Consider the following 9763-nt stretch of genomic DNA (forward strand, 5'->3'; position numbering starts at 1 on the left):
ATCCTTAGAATAATAGCTAGGAACTTTTAACAAATGCTTCATGTAATTTAAAGATTAATCTTACCTCACAATTTAAAGATTTCACAATGAAACCAGTGACCCTGAGGCACCTTAGTGACAAGCCAATGATTAGAACCTGAGTTTCTGCTTTCCTTTTAGCCATTGATCCAGGCTGCCTCCCTCAGGACGCCAAGATATTTCTAGGAAAACCACAGCTCACATTTGACTACTTTATTGATCATTAATCTTCCATTTTAAGGGTAAGGACCTGAAAGTAAATACTAATCACCTTTTCCTGGAAATATTAAAACTTTAAAGGTTCGCACAGAAGGGGCTAGAATGACAGGGGAAAAACTATAAATTAAAAAAAAAAAGTGATTTGCAGGATGAACCCCCAAGGATCCCAGAACATGATCCTCTTTTTATATTCTCTATTCTACTCTTATCCTATTTTATCATTCTCTATGATGAAATTGCATATAACTTTTCTAGCCATTTTCATTTGTAAATAGACTTATGTTAACATAAATTCATAAGGATATTTTAAATCATGAGAAAAAAAGTGATCAAATTCTGTATTTAAAAAATGGAATATTCCCCACTTCAGGTAAATTCAATGAAAGCAGAGTGTTTCTGTCTTATTCATAGATTTAGCCACAGCATCTAGTGTAGTACCTGACTCAAGATAAATGGTCAATAAATATTTGATGAATAAATGAATGAACTATATTTCATCAAATCGAATCAATCAATACCATAAGCAATCAACTGTGTTACACATTAAAGAAATACAAAAATGAGTATCCTATGTACTCTGTGGTGATAATAGAAAGAAGATTGTTCACTTGATCTGGGCCAAAAGTCAGAGAAGTAATGAAAGAACATGCTTCTGGAGATGGGAGATATGAAGTAGGAGACTGATGTTTAGCAGGCCGCTTAACATACTTGAGACTCAGTTCCATGATTCGTTAAATAGGAACCAATAAGCTGAGTATCATTGACTCCCCATGAAAATAAAAGAACGTATGTTATACTACTATTTCCAGGAACTTTCCTACAAAGCGCCTGTGATGGATTGAACTATTTTTCTCAACTTGTTACTCCCTTCTTTTCATACGAGGATTACCTATCCCTTTCCCATTGGCATTGGTGACTTACTTTGGCCAATGAAATGGAAGTGTATGTGATACACTCCTCATACATAGGTACCTAGTGGCAGAACTTGTAAAATATAGGAAAGTCTGTGCCTGTGTTCTTGTTCTTGCCCCCTCTACCGTGTCCCAGCCAATGACTATTCCTGCAGCCTAATTCTCGGAATAAAAAGTGAGGGGAAGCAAATCCAAACCTGAAACACCTCCAGGAGCAAAGACAGCAGCTGACCTGTAGTTGCTGGTATCTGTTAACAATGTATTTATGTGAATAATAAATAGTCGTTGTAAACACTCAGTATTTTTAGCTTATTTGTAATGTAGCATGACCTCAAGAAAATCTGACTAATACAATCCCTTAACCACAAAAGCAAGTAATGTGTACCTCTCCCCACGAGGTCATAACTTAAACTGGATCATCAGAAGCCTGTGAGTTCCTGCCTCAGCCTCCTGAGTAGCTAGGACTACAGGCACGCACCACCATGCCTAGCTAATTTTTTGCATTTTTAGTAGAGATGGGGTTTCACCATGTTGGCCAGGATGGTCTTGATCTCTTGACCTCGTGATCCGCCCACCTCGTCCTCCCAAAGTGCTGGGGTTACAGGCGCGAGCCACGGCACCTGGCCGAAGCCTGTAAGTTCTTAAAAATCTTGTGGTATCTAATTTTGCACTCCAGTTCATAGTATTTGTGTTTGTTTTATAAGCAGTGTTCTGAAATACTTACAATGAGGTAACGTCACTCTCTAGGAAGGTTTCAAACCACATGTACATGTGGCACATCACAGCTCTTACGAGAAGCACAACGCTGTGAAACTTCAAATAAAATAAGGTTTTTGCTTTTGTTTTCTTGTAGTAGAATAAGTCTATACTGATACATTTTTAAAAAACTTTTAAAAATGTAAAACTTATACATTTTATATTTTAAAACTTATGACGTAGCTCAAGTTCTAAATATATGTATGAAAAAACAGTTTACATACACAAACAGAGCACAGCAGAGCTGGTATGTGTACATGTCGACATATGCATGTTGTAAGAGTGCGTATTAGTGTTAATTATTTTGTTTTTTTATTTGGTTAATTATGATTTTCTAAAAGGATCTCTCATTATACTATCCCCAGAGAAAAACAGATCTTCAACAGGTTTTTGACTGTTGAGGAAATAAACAATTTCAGGTTGAGACAACACATCAACTTCAGGCATTCCCTCAGTTTAAAGTCAGCTGGGCCCGGGGTTGAATCTGGTTCTGTTTTGTTGTTGTTTTGTTTTGTTTTTTAGCATTTGACTATGTACAGTCTCCATTTCTAAGTCTTGATTTCCTCATTTATAAAATGCAGCAACTAAATGATATCCCATACACTTGTTTTGAAAATCAAAGAATTAAGAACAGCACCCAAGACTATTTTTTATATCACAGGCACACATGAATGCTTTTTTCATTTTCCTTTTCTTAACATAAAAACCTATATTTTGTGACTTGTATATTTATTCATAGATGCTCTCATATGTATTATCTCATTTTTACAATAATATTATAAATATAAACACTATTATGCTATTTTACAGATAAGAGAATTGAAGCACAGAAGGCTAAAACTACCTTTAATTTCTAAAGAAATTTTGTGAGAAGTATTTGAGACTCTTGACAGTTAAAATCCCTATCATTTCAGAAAGTGCAACTGGGGATCGCATGTATTTTAAATAATTCTACTTGAGAATAGTAAAAAGTTGCATTTTTGAAGGAAGATTGACATTTTTAACTTTCCCAATGATTTCATCAAGCTCCTTTAATACTCCTAGCCTCAGTTTCTTCACTTGTGAAATAAGAATAACCAAAAATAGGAGCTTCGTGGATTAATTTTAAGAATTAAATGGGAAAATGTTTATCGACATTTTAGCACAAGCCTATTTACAATAAGCATTTTAAAAAGTTATCTATCTTAATAAATATTGATTATTTAAAGTGAATATATTTTATTTGTGATTTTGTTTTTCTTGCTTTTTTTTGGACAAATCTGCCAGGTGTTCATGAGCATGTATTGATCAATTTGGAGTCATCCTATTTTGGTTAAATGGATTTAACTGCATGTATGAAGATGGTAATGATAAATATAAGTAATCTCTAGATAGCACGATTGCAGATGATTTTCAGTTATTCTATTTGTCTATCAATATTTTATATTTTCTGGTAAAATTCATTTATTTTATAATAAGAGACATTATTATATATTAAAACAGACTTTTAATCAAGAAAGCTTGAAGAACTGCATGCAATGTTATAAGGCTCAAAGGTGGGTAATGCATATTCAAAATGCTCTAACTCAGTTTTGTCATATTGTAAGAAAATTGTCCTCATGATCATTTCAAATGTTTGACCAGCCTCCTTTTAGAATTTACTAGAGTGTCATTACTTTTGCTTCTTAACGTGACCAGTGAGTAGCTCTAAAGAGAAAAGGTGTTAGCTCTGCCACTTTCTAATTTGTTTCACATCTATTTTGTGGTATATTTAATCCATATTTGATTGAAAGATTTTTTGATCACTTGTCAATTTTTTGAGCATTTGTGCTTTTAAACTTTGAAAATATAATTCATAAATCCATACCACTAGGCATGCAAAAATCATATCACAATGTGCTTAAATGAACTAATATATAAGAAAACCATTGTGGTTATTTTCCATTGTGAAATGCTCACTCACTTCGCCTTGAAGTATGTCACTGAACAGAGAAAGCATGGAGTTATCTGTCAGAGTGTGATGAATAAAGTGAATACAGATACTTAGAATGCTTAATGCCCATCTAACTTTTTAAATTAATATATGTATGTATAAAATATTAATCCACATGTATGTCATATATATATATGAAAATCAGCAGAAATCCTACTTACACTTTGAGATGTTATTTCACTTTCAAAAAATGCTGTAAAAATTAATTATTAACCATTTACAATGTGCTAGGCACTGTATTAGACACTGAGGATACATACTGAAAAAATAATATTACAGTTTCCCATATGCACTCATAGAGTCAAATGAGGAAGACAGATGGTAAACAGTTCAGAAGAAGGAAAAAAGCAGAAGGAAATTAAAGAGTTTAACGAGGAAGCTCATTTAGACATGATGGGCAAAAAAGCTCTCAAAGAACTGGTGTTACGGCTCTTCTAAAAGATTAGATGCCATGAATCAGGGAACAGTAGGAATGAAGGCTTTGAGTTAGAAAAGGAGAAATTTTATTGTAAGGGACTGTCTAAATCCAATATGACTGTGGTGTAGTGAAAGAGGGGAACAGTTGAATGCGAAGAGGTGTGAGAGGTAGACAGGAATGAGTTATAACAGGTTTTTCAGCCATTAAATGGGTTTTGCATTTAATCTTCATGCAGTAGCAAGGGTTTTACATTGGCTGCATGAAGAATAGATTAGATGAGTGAAAAGCAGAAGCTAGAAAACAAATTTAGAGTCTGTCTCTGTAAAGCAGGGAGGAGATGATACTGTCTGAATGAAGGAACAGCATTGAGGATGCAGAAGAGCAGAATTCAAAGTATATTCTGAGGACTGAACATTCAGGACTTGCTGATACATTACATGTATGGGATAAGGAAAAGAGAAGCATCAGGAGAGACTCCAAAATTTTAGCCTGAGCAACTGGTAGATGGTAAAGGCATCTACATCTATTGGGATGAGGAAAATTGGGGAAGAAGGGTGCTTGAGAGAGTAAATCAAGAGTACCCTTTCAACCAGATTGGGCTAGTGCCTTGGTGATATAATGTAATGTTCAAAAGGGAAATTCAAGTTTCTATCGTTTGTAATTGGATGAATGGTGGCATGATTTACCGAGATGGGAAATAAGAAAGAAACAGATTCGTTCTTACTCTAAATTGGTGGGATTATGAGATCTCTATTTCCAAGGCATATTCAAGAGGCATTTAAGATGAGAGGCTGAATATGAATTTGGGACTGTAAGTTTGGCATGCAAAGGAGAGATCTGGGATCTAGATATATTCATTTTGGAGTTAAAATACTGTTATTTAAAGCAAGGGGTATGGAACCTGAGGAAAGAAATGTAGAGACAGAGGAAAACCTGGTAGCAAGATAGTAGCAAACTCTGTGGTTCCAAATAAAAATTTTTAAAGTTCCATTCTAGTATTCATGTCTCATAGAAAAAAATCTTAAAATAAACCGTCATGGTTTTAAATAAACTCCAGCTTGCTGGTATAGCTTAATGATGTATGAAAGTACGCATTCTCCAAATCACATACAGATGCCCCTCGGCCTAGATTGGGGTTAAATCCTGATTAACTCATCGTAAATTGAAAATATTGTAACAAAAAATGCATTTAATTCACCTACCAAATATCAGACCTTAGCCCAGCCTACTTTAAACATGCTCAGAACACTTACATTAGTCTATAGTTGGACAAAAACCTTTTAGCAGAAAGCCTACTTTATAATAAGGGGTTGAATGTCTCACATAATTTATTAAATACTGTACTGAAAGTGAAAAATAGAAGTGTAGTTTTTACTGAATGCACATTATTTTCAAAACAATCCTAAAGTCAAAAAATCAAAAGTCAAACCACCATGAAAAGTGGGAGACTGTCTAAATGCAGGTTTAAAACTTTTGGCTGCTTTTCAGAGTCTAGGTTACTAAGTTCCCTGATAACTTTGTAATTTCTCCCTTTCTTACTGTATTCAGATTATTGTTGTTAAAAATGATTTTATTCACTACAGAACCTTTGCTAGCTGTGGTTAATTACTACTCTTTTTGTGTATCTGTCTATTCTGCAGGGTATGGAAAATTAAAAACTATACTTCTCAATTTTCTTTGTAACCATGATAGGCAATGCAAATTTAGTTCTTTCAATTAGATGCACCAAAGACTGAAAACAACTTACCATTGTTGACTATTTTCTGTTGTCAAGTCATGAAGATGCCAGAGTTAGCCTTGTGGAAGTTGAGAGACCTTGATGGTGGTCACAAGTCCTGGCATACCAGAGTCTAGTCTGTACTGTCTTAGGATGTTAATGGCATTTTAGCTGTGACCATACTCTGTTTCCAGGGTATAAGCTTATCTCGGGGAGGGAGCCTGATTCTGGCTTCCTGATCCCTGCATCACAGCCAGGTTAATACATTCTCACGTTCAATAGTTGCAGTTTCAACTCCTGATTCTCCATCTTCCTGCCTGTATTAGAAAGTGGTAGTTCACTTGGCAAATGAGTGCCACAGTGTTCTGTCAATCATTCTAGAAAGGCCATCAGAGAGCCCATTGTTCCAGTATTTGCTGTAGTTTTGTAAGAACTTTTATGAAAGCCGATAGTTTCCTAAATCCTTGTCTACACAAAAATACTTAGAGATATTTTTACTTCCCGTATTAAAACAAGACCCATAGCCTGATTTAACTCTGGGGATAAGCAGAGTATCAGTTGGAATTAAACACTATAAAATTGTTGATAGAGGAGATCCTTTGAATTATGAATTTTTCATTATTTAATTTAGTATGATACATCGATTTATTATGGGTTCACATTGAGAAATACAGACAAACTTAGTAACCAGTACCCAATTTCAAAATTTATGAGATAATTCCTGGGTAAAAATAAGTGATTTACAGTCATGATTAACAGTTCACAGTCTTGTGCTTAATGTCCCTATCCATTACACACAAATTGAAGTAATTTATTTCTAAAAGCACTTTATTAATAGAAAAAGGAAAAGAAGATTCATTTATGTAACTACACTCATAATAAAATTGCCAGAATCATTCTATTAGAAGAAACAATATACCTTCTTAAAGACACAAATATATCCCTTTTTATGGCTAAATTATTTGATGTAATTTGATTTATGGCATAACATTATTGAACAATCTAGAAATGCAAAATGTACTCTTTTCAGATTTTGTGATAAATATTCAGAGAGTTCTGAGCTCATGTCTATTATATTTTATTGCTCTATATCAAAACATAATGAAAGAACAGGAGTTTGTGGCCCTGAAAAGTTTAATATTCTCTTGTATTAGTCTATTCTTATACTGTTAATAAAAACACACTTGAGACTGAGTAATTTCGAGAGGAAACAGGTTTAATTGACTGGGAGTTCAACATGTCTGGGGAGGCCTCAGGAAACAGAATCATAGTGGAAGGGGAAGAAAACATGCCCTGCTTCACATGGCGGCAGCAAGGAGAAATGCCAAGCAAAAGGGGAAAAAGCCCCTTATAAAATCATCATATCTCGTGAGACTCACTCACTATTATGAGAAGAGCAGCATGGGAGAAACTACCCCATGATTCAGTTACCTCCCACCAGGTCCTTCCCACAACACAACACGTGTGGATTGTGGGAACTATAACTCATGATGAGATTTGGGTGGAGACACAGCCAAACCATATCATCACTTGTGTGATATATAAATATGGAAGATATTTCTCAGGTCAGAAGAACAGGTCCAGCACAGTGGCTGGCATACACCAGGTGATCAATCATTATATGTCCAATGAACAAATGAATGACTGAAGAGATTCTAAACAACAACAACAAAATAGGTGATTTGGAAAATCACCATGGATGAGGTTGACCACACAAGCTTAAACGAAACAGTTATTAAACAGCCATTATGAAGAAAAGAATAAAATATTTCTCTGAAGTCAGTTAAGCTGGCTTTGGTTCCTAAATATGTGTTTTATTTAATATATTACATGTCCAAATCATTAAAAAACCCTCCAACCTTGATATTTTCTCATCTGTAAAATAGGGATAACAAAGCTTCCCTTGCATAGTGGTGATACGGGTTACATGATGGGTGCTCAAGAAATCGTACTTATAGGTATTGCATAAGTATTTTATTTTTAATAGAAAAAATATTTAAACGGAAAAAATTTAAATATCATCCTTTTCTTTTTAAGAAAGAGTAAAGCAAAATGTTTCTAGGAGGCCTGCCGAGCACTGTAGGTGCCTCATGACCTATGATAATTCCTCTGCTTCTATGAACATCCTTCACTCCCACTACACCTTTTGAGAGAAGATTAAATTCAGTATTGATATGAATCCTGTCTACAGTTTAATTCTCTGATATGTGGGTTCTTCCTCCCACTGATGGAAAAAGAAGTATTAATACAAGTGAAATTATGCCTGCTTTAAATTCAATTTTACATAATTTTTTTCACATTTGAAAACTGTGCTAATGAAGGTTAAATTACAAGTGTATGTGTTTATATGTACATAAATATTAATGCCAAATGTGTCCCTACGCATGTATTATATTGCATGTTTTTCGTGTAAGTTGCTGAACCCTCATATCGAACATGGGTCCATCCATGTCCCTCAAGGACAATGAGAAAGTACCAAGTGTGCCAAGTGTGTGTTGCGTGCAGAGTTGGAAAACAGGAGGCGACAGAGTAGTCTGGCTAATTCTCAACATGATTTTGAAACCAACTCTCCAGAAGACAGAGCTTAAAGCTATAGAAATACCTCTGAAATGCTATGCAAAAGTTAAAGACTCATCTTAATATATTAATCCTATAAATTCACACAAAAATTATACCAGCTTCTGAAAGAAAGTGTCTATTTGCCATCACATCATCCAATAAATAGCATGGTAATAATAAAAGAAGCAAACATAGTTTAATGTTTGGAGTTCAATTCAAATGATCTCATTAAAATAGAAATGTCTAGTGCATGCGAAGCACAGTAGACTAGTAAAAAGTTAATTAACTCGTATTTATTTTCAAAATGCATTTATTAAAAATGAATTACATGGGTAAGTTATGTTTGCCAATTCTTACAGCTACACACTTCCAAGGACATCGGGGTTTTCTTGAATCTAAACTTTTAAAATATCACTACCTCTTTAAAACTACCTTGAAAAAATTTTGCTTATGGCATAAGCACTTGCAACACAGGACACAGTAACAAGTGAAAGAAGAAATAAAATTCATCCTGCACCCATGGTGCTAAGTGGGCTTTTTAAGGAACAATTTAAAAGCAATAAGTAACTATTTTTACACATTTTCCTGATACATAATAAATTTGGGAAAAAGGGAAATCAGCAACTGAATTGATAATTCCTTTGCACTATTGTGCCTTAGTTGTCTATACAGAGCTTTATTACTCTATAAATATATAATAAAATTTGGAACGATAGACCCATTTGGCAGTGTAGTGAATAATTAGTAAACTCAAGAGTACAAATTGAATCATATTTTGGCAAAGACTTGAAGAAAACACAAACAATGCAACAAAATTCATTGCTGAGGATGTTCAAGAGCTAATTCACATCAATAAATATATGTCACCCAAAGTGACATATTAAACAACATAGAGGAAAGGAATACTGGTACTCAGGAGAAACTCAACCTAAGCAAGAAAAAAATGGATGAAAATACAAACTAATGCAAATGATTATTTTCAAAGAGCAAAATTCATGACCTCTAAAGTTTAATGTCCATTTGTGAGCTCAGCCAGCCCCAGTGAAATGTCAATTACCAGAAGACTGACAATCCTCATGTGCAATAGTAAGCCCTAGCCAATCAATAGAAAATTGAAAACACTATAGTACAATGTGGGAACTGTATGACCTAACACAAGATTATACAGTGATACAGGGGGTTATAAGCAAGAA

Source organism: Mandrillus leucophaeus, unplaced genomic scaffold (assembly GCF_000951045.1).
Source record: "Mandrillus leucophaeus isolate KB7577 unplaced genomic scaffold, Mleu.le_1.0 Scaffold938, whole genome shotgun sequence".
Taxonomy (NCBI): domain Eukaryota; kingdom Metazoa; phylum Chordata; class Mammalia; order Primates; family Cercopithecidae; genus Mandrillus; species Mandrillus leucophaeus.